Source organism: Pseudophryne corroboree, chromosome 1 (assembly GCF_028390025.1).
Source record: "Pseudophryne corroboree isolate aPseCor3 chromosome 1, aPseCor3.hap2, whole genome shotgun sequence".
Taxonomy (NCBI): domain Eukaryota; kingdom Metazoa; phylum Chordata; class Amphibia; order Anura; family Myobatrachidae; genus Pseudophryne; species Pseudophryne corroboree.
Window position 1 is genome coordinate 8425319 of NC_086444.1, and position 15738 is coordinate 8441056.

The following is a 15738-nucleotide window of genomic DNA, read 5'->3' on the forward strand; positions in this document are numbered from 1 at the left end:
TCCTCTCAGCACACTTCACACGCAGTCACTGAGGGTGCAGGGCGCTGGGGGGGGCGCCCTGGGAGGCAAATGTAACCTATATAAAGGCTAAAAATACCTCACATATAGCCCCCAGAGGCTATATGGAGATATTTAACCCCTGCCTGGATTCACTAAATAGCGGGAGACGAGCCCGCCAAAAAAGGGGCGGGGCCTATCTCCTCAGCACACGGCGCCATTTCCTCTCACAGCTCCGCTGGTCAGGACGGCTCCCAGGTCTCTCCCCTGCACTGCACTACAGAAACAGGGTAAAACAGAGAGGGGGGGCAAATTTATGGCGATATTTTTATATATATAAAGCAGCTATAAGGGAGCACTTATTATAAGGCTATCCCTGTTATATATAGCGCTTTTGGTGTGTGCTGGCAAACTCTCCCTCTGTCTCCCCAAAGGGCTAGTGGGTCCTGTCTTCGTTAGGAGCATTCCCTGTGTGTCTGCTGTGTGTCGGTACGTGTGTGTCGACATGTATGAGGACGATATTGGTGTGGAGGCGGAGCAATTGCCAAATATGAGGATGTCACCCCCTAGGGAGTCGACACCAGAATGGATGCCTTTATTTATGGAACTACGGGATAGTGTCAACACGCTAAAGCAGTCGTTTGACGACATGAGACGGCCGGACAATCAATTAGTGCCTGTCCAGGCGACTCAAACACCGTCAGGGGCTGTAAAACGCCCTTTGCCTCAGTCGGTCGACACAGACCCAGACACAGGCACTGACTCCAGTGGTGACGGTGACGAATCAACCGTATTTTCCAGTAGGGCCACACGTTATATGATTTTGGCAATGAAGGAGGCGTTACATTTAGCTGATACTACAGGTACCACTAAACAGGGTATTATGTGGGGTGTGAAAAAACTACCTATAGTTTTTCCTGAATCAGAAGAATTAAATGACGTGTGTAATGAAGCGTGGGTTGCTCCTGATAAAAAGCTGATAATTTCAAAGAAATTATTGGCATTATACCCTTTCCCGCCAGAGGTTAGGGAGCGCTGGGAAACATCTCCTAGGGTGGACAAGGCGCTAACACGCTTATCTAAACAAGTGGCGTTACCCTCTCCTGAGACGGCCGCACTTAAAGATCCATCAGATAGGAGGATGGAAAATATCCAAAAAAGTATATACACACATGCAGGTGTTATACTACGACCAGCTATAGCGACTGCCTGGATGTGCAGTGCTGGGGTAGTTTGGTCAGAGTCCCTGATTGAAAATATTGATACCCTGGACAGGGACAATATTTTACTGTCGTTAGAACAAATAAAGGATGCATTTCTTTATATGCGTGATGCACAGAGGGATATCTGCACACTGGCATCACGGGTAAGTGCTATGTCCATTTCGGCCAGAAGAGCTTTATGGACGCGACAGTGGACAGGCGATGCGGATTCAAAACGGCATATGGAAGTTTTGCCGTATAAAGGGGAGGAGTTATTTGGAGTCGGTCTATCAGATTTGGTGGCCACGGCTACAGCCGGGAAATCCACCTTTCTACCTCAAGTCACTCCCCAACAGAAAAAGGCACCGACTTTTCAACCGCAGCCCTTTCGTTCCTTTAAAAATAAGAGAGCAAAGGGCTATTCATATCTGCCACGAGGCAGAGGTCGAGGGAAGAGACAGCAACAGGCAGCTCCTTCCCAGGAACAGAAGCCCTCCCCGGCTTCTACAAAAGCCTCAGCATGACGCTGGGGCTTCTCAAGCGGACTCGGGGACGGTGGGCGGTCGTCTCAAAAATTACAGCGCGCAGTGGGCTCACTCGCAAGTAGATCCCTGGATCCTGCAGATAATATCTCAGGGGTACAGGTTGGAATTAGAGACAGATCCACCTCGCCGTTTCCTGAAGTCTGCTTTACCAACGTCCCCCTCCGAAAGGGAGACGGTTTTGGAAGCCATTCACAAGCTGTACTCTCAGCAGGTGATAGTCAAGGTACCTCTTCTACAACAAGGGAAGGGGTATTATTCCACTCTTTTTGTGGTACCGAAGCCGGATGGCTCGGTAAGGCCTATTCTAAATCTGAAGTCCTTGAACCTGTACATAAAGAAGTTCAAGTTCAAAATGGAGTCACTCAGAGCAGTGATAGCGAACCTGGAAGAGGGGGATTTTATGGTATCCTTGGACATCAAGGATGCGTATCTCCACGTTCCAATTTACCCCTCACACCAGGGGTACCTCAGGTTCGTTGTACAAAACTGTCACTATCAGTTTCAGACGCTGCCGTTCGGATTGTCCACGGCACCTCGGGTCTTTACAAAGGTAATGGCCGAGATGATGATTCTTCTTCGAAGAAAAGGCATATTAATTATCCCATACTTGGACGATCTCCTAATAAGAGCAAGGTCCAGAGAACAGCTAGAGATGGGATTAGCACTGTCTCAAGAAGTGCTAAAACAGCACGGGTGGATTCTGAATATTCCAAAATCCCAGTTAATGCCGACAACTCGTCTGCTGTTCCTAGGGATGATTCTGGACACGGTTCAGAAAAAGGTTTTTCTCCCGGAAGAAAAAGCCAAGGAGTTATCCGAGCTTGTCAGGAACCTCCTAAAACCAGGAAAGGTGTCTGTACATCAATGCACAAGAGTCCTGGGAAAAATGGTGGCTTCTTACGAAGCAATTCCATTTGGCAGATTCCACGCAAGAATTTTCCAAAGGGATCTGTTGGACAAATGGTCAGGGTCGCATCTTCAGATGCACCTGCGGATAACCCTGTCTCCAAGGACAAGGGTGTCTCTTCTGTGGTGGTTGCAGAGTGCTCATCTATTGGAGGGCCGCAGATTCGGCATACAGGATTGGATCCTGGTGACCACGGACGCCAGCCTGAGAGGCTGGGGAGCAGTCACACAAGGAAGAAACTTCCAGGGAGTATGGACGAGCCTGGAAACGTCTCTTCACATAAACATTCTGGAACTAAGAGCAATCTACAATGCTCTAAGCCAGGCAGAACCTCTGCTTCAGGGAAAACCGGTGTTGATCCAGTCGGACAACATCACGGCAGTCGCCCATGTGAACAGACAGGGCGGCACAAGAAGCAGGAGTGCAATGGCAGAAGCTGCAAGGATTCTTCGCTGGGCAGAGAATCATGTGATAGCACTGTCAGCAGTGTTCATCCCGGGAGTGGACAACTGGGAAGCAGACTTCCTCAGCAGACACGATCTTCACCCGGGAGAGTGGGGACTTCATCCAGAAGTCTTCCACATGCTGGTAACCCGTTGGGAAAGACCAATGGTGGACATGATGGCGTCTCGCCTCAACAAAAAACTGGACAGGTATTGCGCCAGGTCAAGAGATCCGCAGGCAATAGCTGTGGACGCGCTGGTAACGCCTTGGGTGTACCAGTCGGTGTATGTGTTTCCTCCTCTGCCTCTCATATCAAAAGTATTGAGAATTATACGGCAAAGAGGCGTAAGAACGATACTAGTGGTTCCGGATTGGCCAAGAAGGACTTGGTACCCGGAACTTCAAGAGATGATCACGGAAGATCCGTGGCCTCTACCTCTAAGGAGGGACTTGCTTCAGCAGGGTCCCTGTCTGTTTCAAGACTTACCGCGGCTGCGTTTGACGGCATGGCGGTTGAACGCCGGATCCTAAAGGAAAAAGGCATGCCGGAAGAAGTCATTCCTACTTTGATTAAAGCAAGGAAGGAAGTAACCGTGCAACATTATCACCGAATTTGGCGAAAATATGTTGCGTGGTGCGAAGATCGGAGTGCTCCGACGGAGGAATTTCAACTGGGTCGATTCCTACATTTCCTGCAATCAGGATTGTCTATGGGTCTCAAATTGGGATCTATTAAGGTTCAAATTTCGGCCCTGTCGATTTTCTTTCAAAAAGAATTGGCTTCAGTCCCTGAAGTCCAGACCTTTGTTAAGGGAGTGCTGCATATACAGCCTCCTGTGGTGCCTCCAGTGGCACCGTGGGATCTCAATGTGGTTTTGGACTTTCTAAAATCTCATTGGTTTGAACCACTAAAAAAGGTGGATTTGAAATATCTCACATGGAAAGTGACCATGCTTCTAGCCCTGGCTTCGGCCAGGAGAGTGTCAGAACTGGCAGCTTTATCTTACAAAAGCCCATATCTGATTTTCCATTCGGACAGGGCAGAACTGCGGACTCGTCCGCATTTTCTCCCTAAGGTGGTGTCAGCATTTCATCTGAACCAGCCTATTGTAGTGCCTGCGGCTACAAGTGACTTGGAGGACTCCAAGTTACTGGACGTTGTCAGAGCATTAAAAATATATATTGCAAGGACAGCTGGAGTCAGAAAATCTGACTCGTTGTTTATATTGTATGCACCCAACAAGATGGGTGCTCCTGCGTCTAAGCAGACGATTGCTCGTTGGATCTGTAGCACAATCCAACTTGCACATTCTGTGGCAGGCCTGCCACAGCCTAAATCTGTAAAGGCCCACTCCACAAGGAAGGTGGGCTCATCTTGGGCGGCTGCCCGAGGGGTCTCGGCATTACAACTTTGCCGAGCAGCTACGTGGTCAGGGGAGAACACGTTTGTAAAATTTTACAAATTTGATACTCTGGCTAAGGAGGACCTGGAGTTCTCTCATTCGGTGCTGCAGAGTCATCCGCACTCTCCCGCCCGTTTGGGAGCTTTGGTATAATCCCCATGGTCCTTTCAGGAACCCCAGCATCCACTAGGACGATAGAGAAAATAAGATTTTACTTACCGATAAATCTATTTCTCGGAGTCCGTAGTGGATGCTGGGCGCCCATCCCAAGTGCGGATTATCTGCAATAATTGTACATAGTTATTGTTAACAAATTCGGGTTATTGTTGAAGGAAGCCATCTTTCAGAGGCTCCGCTGTTATCATACTGTTAACTGGGTTTAGATCACAAGTTGTACGGTGTGATTGGTGTGGCTGGTATGAGTCTTACCCGGGATTCAAAATCCTCCCTTATTGTGTACGCTCGTCCGGGCACAGTACCTAACTGGAGTCTGGAGGAGGGTCATAGGGGGAGGAGCCAGTGCACACCACCTGATCTGGAAAAGCTTTACTTTTTGTGCCCTGTCTCCTGCGGAGCCGCTATTCCCCATGGTCCTTTCAGGAACCCCAGCATCCACTACGGACTCCGAGAAATAGATTTATCGGTAAGTAAAATCTTATTTTCTCTAACGTCCTAGTGGATGCTGGGGACTCCGTCAGGACCATGGGGGATAGCGGCTCCGCAGGAGACAGGGCACATCTAAAGAAAGCTTTTAGGATCACATGGTGTGTACTGGCTCCTCCTCCCATGATCCTCCTCCAAGCCTCAGTTAGGTTTTTGTGCCCGTCCGAGCAGGGTGCAATCTAGGTGGCTCTCCTAAAGAGCTGCTTAGAAAATGTTTTTTTAGGTTTAAATCTCAGTGAGTCCTGCTGGCAACAGGCTCACTGCATCGAGGGACTTAGGGGAGAGATTTTCAACTCACCTGCGTGCAGGATGGATTGGAGTCTTAGGCTACTGGACATAGCTTCAGAGGGAGTCGGAACACAGGTCATCCTGGGGTTCGTCCCGGAGCCGCGCCGCCGACCCCCCTTACAGATGCTGAAGATCGGAGGTCCGGAAACAGGCGGCAGAAGACTCTTCAGTCTTCATGAAGGTAGCGCACAGCACGGCAGCTGTGCGCCATTGTTGCTACACACTTCTCACTGACCAGTCACGGAGGGTGCAGGGCGCTGCTGGGGGCGCCCTGGGCAGCAATATTAAATACCTTTAGTGGCAAAGAATACATCACATATAGCCATTAAGGCTATATGTATGTATTTAACCCAGGCCAGATTTCTCAAAACCCGGGAGAAAAACCTGCCGAAAAGGGGGCGGAGCTTATTCTCCTCAGCACTCAGCGCCATTTTCCTGCTCAGCTCCGCTGCGAGGAAGGCTCCCAGGACTCTCCCCTGCACTGCACTACAGAAACAGGGTAACAAAGAGAAAGGGGGCATAAATTGGCGATATTTATATATTAAAAGCGCTTATAACAAAAACAACACCTTTTAGGGTTGTTTATATACATTTATAGCGCTTTTGGTGTGTGCTGGCAAACTCTCCCTCTGTCTCCCCAAAGGGCTAAGGGGGTCCTGTCTTCGATTAGAGCATTCCCTGTGTGGCTGCTGTGTGTCGGTACGTGTGTGTCGACATGTATGAGGACGATGTTGGTGTGGAGGCAGAGCAATTGCCGGTAATGGTGATGTCACCCCCTAGGGAGTCGACACCGGAATGGATGGCTTTAGTTATGGAATTACGTGATAATGTTAGTACATTACAAAAGTCAGTAGACGAAATGAGACGGCCGGAAAACCAGTCAGTACCGGCTCAGGCGTCTCAGACACCGTCAGGGGCTGTAAAACGTCCCTTACCTCAGTCAGTCGACACGGGTACCGACACAGATGAATCTAGTGTCGACGGTGAAGAAACAAACGTATTTTCCAACAGGGCCACACGTTATATGATCACGGCAATGAAGGAGGCTTTGCAGATCTCTGATACTGCTGGTACCTCAAAAAGGGGTATTATGTGGGGGGTGAAAAAACTACCTGTAGCTTTTCCAGAATCAGAGGAATTGAATGACGTGTGTGATGAAGCGTGGGTTAACCCAGATAGAAAACTGCTAATTTCTAAGAAGTTATTGGCATTATACCCTTTCCCACCAGAGGTTAGGACGCGCTGGGAAACACCCCCTAGGGTGGATAAGGCGCTCACACGTTTATCAAAGCAAGTGGCGTTGCCGTCTCCTGATACGGCCGCCCTCAAGGATCCAGCGGATAGGAGGCTGGAAACTACCCTGAAAAGTATATACACTCATACTGGTGTTATACTGCGACCGGCAATAGCCTCAGCCTGGATGTGCAGTGCTGGGGTAGTGTGGTTGGATTCCCTGACTGAAAATATTGATACCCTGGATAGGGACAGTATTTTATTGACTCTAGAGCAATTAAAGGATGCGTTTCTTTATATGCGAGATGCTCAGAGGGATATTTGTACTCTAGCATTCAGAGTAAGTGCGATGTCCATATCTGCCAGAAGAAGTTTATGGACGCGACAGTGGTCAGGTGATGCGGATTCCAAAAGGCATATGGAAGTATTACCATATAAAGGAGAGGAATTATTTGGGGTCGGTCTATCGGATCTGGTGGTCACGGCAACTGCCGGCAAATCCACTTTTTTACCTCAGATCCCCTCCCAACAGAAAAAGACACCGTCTTTTCAGCCGCAGTCCTTTCGCTCCTATAAAAACAAGCGAGCAAAAGGACAGTCTTATCTGCCGCGAGGCAGAGGAAAGGGTAAGAGAGGGCAGCAAGCAGCCCCTGCCCAGGACCAGAAGCCCGCCCCGGGTTCTACAAAGCCATCAGCATGACGCTGGGGCTTTACAAGCGGACTCAGGAGCGGTGGGGGGTCGACTAAAGATTTTCAGCAATCAGTGGGCTCGCTCACAGGTGGACCCGTGGATCCTGCAGATAGTATCTCAGGGTTACATGTTGGAGTTCGAAAGGTCTCCCCCTCGCCGGTTCCTAAAGTCTGCTTTACCAACGTCTCCCTCAGAAAGGACGACGGTATTGGAAGCCATTCACAAGCTGTATTCTCAGCAGGTGATAGTCAAGGTACCCCTCCTACAACAGGGAAAGGGGTATTATTCCACACTATTTGTGGTACCGAAGCCGGACGGTTCGGTAAGACCTATTCTAAATCTGAAATCCTTGAACCTGTACATACAGAAATTCAAGTTCAAGATGGAGTCACTCAGAGCAGTGATAGCGAATCTGGAAGAAGGGGACTTCATGGTGTCCCTGGACATAAAAGATGCTTATCTGCATGTCCCAATTTACCCCTCACACCAAGGGTATCTCAGGTTCGTGATACAAGACTGTCATTATCAGTTTCAAACGCTGCCGTTTGGTTTGTCCACGGCCCCTCTGGTCTTTACCAAGGTAATGACCGAAATGATGGTTCTTCTACGAAGAAAAGGCGTATTAATTATCCCTTACTTGGACGATCTCCTGATAAGGGCAAAGTCCAGAGAACAGCTGGAAGTCGGTGTAGCACTAACCCAAGTAGTGCTTCAGCAACACGGGTGGATTCTGAATCTTCCAAAATCTCAATTGACCCCGACAACACGTCTGCTGTTCCTGGGAATGATTCTGGACACGGTTCAGAAAAAGGTGTTTCTCCCGGAGGAGAAAGCAAGGGAGTTATCCGAACTGGTCAGGAACCTCCTAAAACCAGGAACTGTGTCAGTACATCAATGCACAAGAGTCCTGGGAAAGATGGTGGCTTCTTACGAAGCAATTCCATTCGGCAGATTCCATGCACGAACATTTCAGTGGGATCTGCTGGACAAATGGTCCGGATCGCATCTGCACATGCATCAGCGGATAACACTGTCACCAAGAACAAGGTTGTCTCTCCTGTGGTGGTTGCAGAGTGCCCATCTGTTAGAGGGCTGCAGGTTCGGCATACACGACTGGGTCCTGGTGACTACGGATGCCAGCCTACGGGGCTGGGGAGCAGTCACACAGGGAAGAAACTTCCAGGGTGTATGGTCAGACCTGGAGACGTCTCTTCACATAAATATACTGGAGCTAAGAGCGATATACAATGCTCTAAGCTTGGCAAAACCGCTGCTTCAGGGTCAGCCGGTGTTGATCCAGTCGAACAACATCACGGCAGTCGCCCACGTAAACAGACAAGGCGGCACGAGAAGCAGAAGAGCAATGACAGAAGCTGCAAGGATTCTTCGCTGGGCGGAAAATCATGTCATAGCACTGTCAGCAGTGTTCATCCCGGGAGTGGACAACTGGGAAGCAGACTTCCTCAGCAGACACGACCTTCACCCGGGAGAGTGGGGACTTCATCCGGAAGTTTTCCACTTGATTGTGAACCGTTGGGAAAAACCAAAGGTGGATATGATGGCGTCTCGCCTCAACAAAAAACTGGACAGATATTGCGCCAGGTCAAGAGACCCTCAGGCAATAGCTGTGGACGCTCTGGTAACACCATGGGTGTACCAGTCAGTGTATGTGTTTCCTCCTCTGCCTCTCATACCAAAGGTACTGAGAATTATTCGGAAAAGGGGAGTAAGAACAATACTAGTGGCTCCGGATTGGCCAAGAAGAACTTGGTATCCGGAACTTCAAGAGATGCTCACGGAGGATCCGTGGCCTCTACCTCTAAGAAGGGATCTGCTTCAGCAGGGACCTTGTATGTTCCAAGACTTACCGCGACTGCGTTTGACGGCATGGCGGTTGAACGCCGGATTCTAAAAGAAAAGGGCATTCCAGAGGAAGTTATTCCTACCTTGATTAAGGCTAGGAAGGAAGTGACCGCACAACATTATCACCGCATTTGGAGAAAATATGTTGCGTGGTGTGAAGCCAAGAAGGCCCCAACGGAAGAATTTCAATTGGGTCGATTCTTACATTTCCTGCAGGCAGGATTGTCTATGGGCCTCAAATTGGGGTCTATTAAAGTTCAAATTTCGGCCTTATCAATCTTCTTCCAGAAGGAATTGGCTTCAGTGCCTGAAGTACAAACTTTTGTCAAGGGTGTACTACATATACAGCCCCCGATTGTGCCCCCAGTGGCACCGTGGGATCTAAACGTAGTTTTGGATTTTCTCAAATCTCATTGGTTTGAGCCTCTCAAATCTGTAGATTTGAAGTATCTTACATGGAAAGTAACCATGCTACTGGCCCTGGCTTCAGCCAGGAGAGTTTAGGAGTTGGCGGCTTTATCGTACAAAAGCCCATATCTGATTTTCCATTCGGACAGGGCAGAACTGCGGACACGTCCTCATTTTCTCCCTAAGGTGGTTTCGGCTTTTCACTTGAACCAGCCTATTGTGGTGCCTGCGGCTACTAGCGACTTGGAGGATTCCAAGTTACTGGACGTTGTCAGAGCATTAAAAATATATATTTCAAGGACAGCTGGAGTCAGAAAATCTGACTCGTTGTTTATATTGTATGCACCCAACAAGATGGGTGCTCCTGCGTCTAAGCAGACGATTGCGCGTTGGATCTGTAGCACAATCCAACTTGCACATTCTGTGGCAGGCCTGCCACAGCCTAAATCTGTAAAGGCCCACTCCACAAGGAAGGTGGGCTCATCTTGGGCGGCTGCCCGAGGGGTCTCGGCATTACAACTTTGCCGAGCAGCTACGTGGTCAGGGGAGAACACGTTTGTAAAATTTTACAAATTTGATACTCTGGCTAAGGAGGACCTGGAGTTCTCTCATTCGGTGCTGCAGAGTCATCCGCACTCTCCCGCCCGTTTGGGAGCTTTGGTATAATCCCCATGGTCCTGACGGAGTCCCCAGCATCCACTAGGACGTTAGAGAAAATAAGAATTTACTTACCGATAATTTTATTTCTCATAGTCCGTAGTGGATGCTGGGCGCCCATCCCAAGTGCGGATTGTCTGCAATACTTGTACATAGTTATTGTTACAAAAATCGGGTTATTATTATTGTTGTGAGCCATCTTTTCAGAGGCTACTTCGTTTGTTATCATACTGTTAACTGGGTTCAGATCACAAGTTATACGGTGTGATTGGTGTGGCTGGTATGAGTCTTACCCGGGATTCAAGATCCTTCCTTATTGTGTACGCTCGTCCGGGCACAGTACCTAACTGAGGCTTGGAGGAGGGTCATGGGGGGAGGAGCCAGTACACACCATGTGATCCTAAAAGCTTTCTTTAGATGTGCCCTGTCTCCTGCGGAGCCGCTATCCCCCATGGTCCTGACGGAGTCCCCAGCATCCACTACGGACTATGAGAAATAAAATTTTCTCTATCGTCCTAGTGGATGCTGGGGTTCCTGAAAGGACCATGGGGGAATAGCGGCTCCGCAGGAGACAGGGCACAAAAGTAAAGCTTTCCGATCAGGTGGTGTGCACTGGCTCCTCCCCCTATGACCCTCCTCCAAGCCAGTTAGATTTTTGTGCCCGGCCGAGAAGGGTGCAATCTAGGTGGCTCTCCTAAAGAGCTGCTTAGAAAAGTTTAGCTTAGGTTTTTTATTTTACAGTGAGTCCTGCTGGCAACAGGATCACTGCAACGAGGGACTTAGGGGAGAAGAAGTGAACTCACCTGCGTGCAGGATGGATTGGCTTCTTGGCTACTGGACATCAGCTCCAGAGGGACGATCACAGGTACAGCCTGGATGGTCACCGGAGCCTTGCCGCCGGCCCCCTTGCAGATGCTGAAGTAAGAAGAGGTCCAGAATCGGCGGCAGAAGACTCCTCAGTCTTCTAAAGGTAGCGCACAGCACTGCAGCTGTGCGCCATTTTCCTCTCAGCACACTTCACACGGCAGTCACTGAGGGTGCAGGGCGCTGGGAGGGGGGCGCCCTGGGAGGCAAATGAATACCTATTTTGGCTAAAAATACCTCACATATAGCCTCCGGAGGCTATATGGAGATATTTAACCCCTGCCAGAATCCGTTAAGAGCGGGAGACGAGGCCGCCGAAAAAGGGGCGGGGCCTATCTCCTCGGCACACAGCGCCATTTTCCCTCACAGAAAGGCTGGAGGGAAGGCTCCCAGGCTCTCCCCTGCACTGCACTACAGAAACAGGGTTAAAACAGAGAGGGGGGGCACTAAATTGGCGTTAGAAATATATAAAAAAGATGCTATAAGGGAAAACACTTATATAAGGTTGTCCCTATATAATTATAGCGTTTTTGGTGTGTGCTGGTAAACTCTCCCTCTGTCTCTCCAAAGGGCTAGTGGGTCCTGTCCTCTATCAGAGCATTCCCTGTGTGTGTGCTGTGTGTCGGTACGTGTGTGTCGACATGTATGAGGACAATGTTGGTGAGGAGGCGGAGCAATTGCCTGTAATGGTGATGTCACTCTCTAGGGAGTCGACACCGGAATGGATGGCTTATTTAGGGAATTACGTGATAATGTCAACACGCTGCAAGGTCGGTTGACGACATGAGACGGCCGACAAACAATTAGTACCGGTCCAGACGTCTCAAAAACACCGTCAGGGGTTTTAAAACGCCCGTTTACTTTAGTCGGTCGACACAGACACAGACAGGGACACTGAATCCAGTGTCGACGGTGAATAAACAAACGTATTCCTTATTAGGGCCACACGTTAAAGGCAATGAAGGAGGTGTTACATATTTCTGATACTACAAGTACCACAAAAGAGGGTATTATGTGGGATGTGAAAAAACTACCGTAGTTTTTCCTGAATCAGATAAATTAAATAAAGTGTGTGATGATGCGTGGGTTCCCCCCGATAGAAAATTATGGGCGGTATACCCTTTCCCGCCAGAAGTTAGGGCGCGTTGGGAAACACCCCTTAGGGTGGATAAGGCGCTCACACGCTTATCAAAACAAGTGGCGGTACCGTCTATAGATAGGGCCGTCCTCAAGGACCAGCTGACAGGAGGCTGGAAAATATCATAAAAAGTATATACACACATACTGGTGTTATACTGCGACCAGCGATCGCCTCAGCCTGGATGTGCAGAGCTGGGGTGGCTTGGTCGGATTCCCTGACTAAAAATATTGATACCCTTGACAGGGACAGTATTTTATTGACTATAGAGCATTTAAAGGATGCATTTCTATATATGCGAGATGCACAGAGGGATATTTGCACTCTGGCATCAAGAGTAAATGCGATGTCCATATCTGCCAGAAGATGTTATGGACACGACAGTGGTCAGGTGATGCAGATTCCAAACGGCACAAAGGTGTATTGCCGTATAAAGGAAGAGGAGTTATTTGGGGTCGGTCCATCGGACCTGGTGGCCACGGCAACTGCTGGAAAATCCGCCGTTTTTACCCTAAGTCACATCTCTGCAGAAAAAGACACCGTCTTTTCAGCCTCAGTCCTTTCGTCCCTATAAGATCATATCTGCCCAGGGATAGAGGAAAGGGAAGAAGACTGCAGCAGGCAGCCCATTCCCAGGAACAGAAGCGTTCCACCGCTTCTGACAAGTTCTCAGCATGGCGCTGAGACCGTACAGGACCCCTGGATCCTACAAGTAGTATCCCAGGGGTACAGATTGGAATGTCGAGACGCTTCCCCTTCGCAGGCTCCTGAAGTCTGCTTTACCAAGGTCTCCCTCCGACAAGGAGGCAGTATGGGAAAAAATTCACAAGCTGTATTCCCAGCAGGTGATAATTAAATTACCCCTCCTACTACAAGAAAAGGGGTATTATTCCACACTATATTGTGGTACTGAAGCCAGAAGGCTAGGTGAGACTTATTCTAAAAATTTTTTTGAACACTTACAAAGGTTCAAATCAAGATGGAGTCACTCAGAGCAGTGATAACGAACCAGGAAGAAGGGGACTATATAGTGTCCCGGGACATCAGGGATGCTTACCTCTATGTCCCAAATTTGCCCTTCTCACTAAGGGTACCTCAGGTTCGTGGTGCAGAACTGTCACTATCAGTTTCAGACGCTGCCGTTTGGATTGTCCACGGCACCCCGGGTCTTTACCAAGGTAATGGCCGAAATGATGATTCTTCTTCGAAGAAAAGGCGTCTTAATTATCCCTTACTTGGACGATCTCCTGATAAGGGCATAGTCCAGGGAACAGTTGGAGGTCGGAGTAGCACTATCTCGGATACTGCTACAACAGCACGGGTGGATTCTAAATATTCCAAAATCGCAGCTGATCCCGACGACATGTCTGCTGTGCCTAGGGATGATTCTGGACACAGTCCAGAAAAAGGTGTTTCTCCCGGAAGAGAAAGCCAGGGAGTTATCCGAGCTAGTCAGGAACCTCCTAAAAACAGTGCATCATTGCACAAGGGTCCTGGTAAAAATGGTGGCTTCCTACGAAGCAATTCCATTCGGCAGATTTCACGCAAGAACTTGTCAGTGGGATCTGCTGGACAAATGGTCCGGATCGTATCTTCAGATGCATCAGCGGATAACCCTATATCCAAGGACAAGGGTGTCTCTCCTGTGGTGGTTATAGAGTGCTCATCTTCTAGAGGGCCGCAGATTCGGCATTCAGGATTGGATGCTGGTGACCACGGAGCCCAGCCCGAGAGGCTGGGGAGCAGTCACACAAGGAAAAAATTTCCAGAGAGTGTGATCAAGTCTGGAGACTTTTCTCCACATAAATATACTGGAGCTAAGGGTAAATTTATAATGCTCTAAGCTTAGCAAGACCTCTGCTTCAAGGTCAGCCGGTATTGATCCAGTGGGAAAAACATCACGGCAGTCGCCCACGTAAACAGACAGGGCGACACAAGAAGCAGGAGGGCAATGGCAAAAACTGCAAGGACTTTTCGCTGGGCGGAAAATCATGTGATAGCACTGTCAGCAGTGTTTCATCCCGGGAATGGAAACTGGGAAGCAGACTTCCTCAGCAGGCACGACCTCCACCCGGGAGAGTGAAAACTTCATCGGGAAGTTTTTTCCACATGATTGTAAACCGTTGGGAAATACCAAAGGTGGACATGATGGCGTCCCGTCTGAACAAAAAACGGGACAGGTATTGCGCCAGGTCAAGAGACCCTCAGGCAATAGCTGTGGACGTTCTGGTAACACCGTGGGTGTACCAGTCGGTGTATGTGTTCCCTCCTCTGCTTCTCATACCTAAGGTGCTGAGAATTATAAGACGTAGAGGAGTAAGAACTATACTCATGGCTCCGGATTGGCCAAGAAGGACTTGGTACCCGGAACTTCAAGAGATGCTTACAGAGGTCTTATGGCCTCTGCCGCTAAGAAGGGACTTGCTTCAGCAAGTACCATGTCTGTTCCAAGACTTACCGCAGCTGCGTTTGTCGGCATGGCGGTGGAAAGCCGGATCCTAAGGGAAAAAGGCATTCCGGAAGAGGTCATTCCTACCCTGGTCAAAGCCAGAAAGGAGGTGACCGCACAACATTATCACCACATGTGGCGAAAATATGTTGCGTGGTGTGAGGCCAGGAAGGCCCCACAAAGAAATTTCAACTCGGTCGTTTCCTGCATTTCCTGCAAACAGGAGTGTCTATGGGCCTCAAATTGGGGTCCATTAAGGTTCAAATTTCGGCCCTGTCGATTTTCTTCCAGAAAGAATTGGCTTCAGTTCCTGAAGTCCAGAAGTTTGTCAAGGGAGTATTGCATATACAACCCCCTTTTGTGCCTCCAGTGGCACTGTGGGATCTCAACGTAGTTCTGGGATTCCTCAAATCACATTGGTTTAAAACCAGTCAAATCTGTGGATTTGAAGCATCTCACATGAAAAGTGACCATGCTCTTGGCCCTGGCCTGGACCAGGCGAGTGTCAAATTGGTGGTTTTTTCTCAAAAAAGCCCATATCTGTTTGTCCATTCGGACAGGGCAGAGCTGCGGACTCGTCCCCAGTTCTCTCCCTAAGGTGGTGTCAGTGTTTCACCTGAACCAGCTTATTGTGGTGCCTTGCACCTACTAGGGACTTGGAGGACTCCAAGTTGCTAGATGTTGTCAGGGCCCTGAAAATATGTTCCAGGACGGCTGGAGTCAGGAAAACTGACTTGCTGTTATCCTGTATGCACCCAACAAACTGGGTGCTCTTGCTTCTAAGCAGACTATTGCTAGTTGGATGTGTAATACAATTCAGCTTGCACATTCTGTGGCAGGCCTGCCACAGCCAAAATATGTAAATGCCCATTCCACAAGGAAGGTGGGCTCATCTTGGGCGGCTGCCCGAGGGGTCTCGGCTTTACAACTTTGCCGAGCAGCTACTTGGTCAGGGGCAAACACGTTTGCTAAATTCTACAAATTTG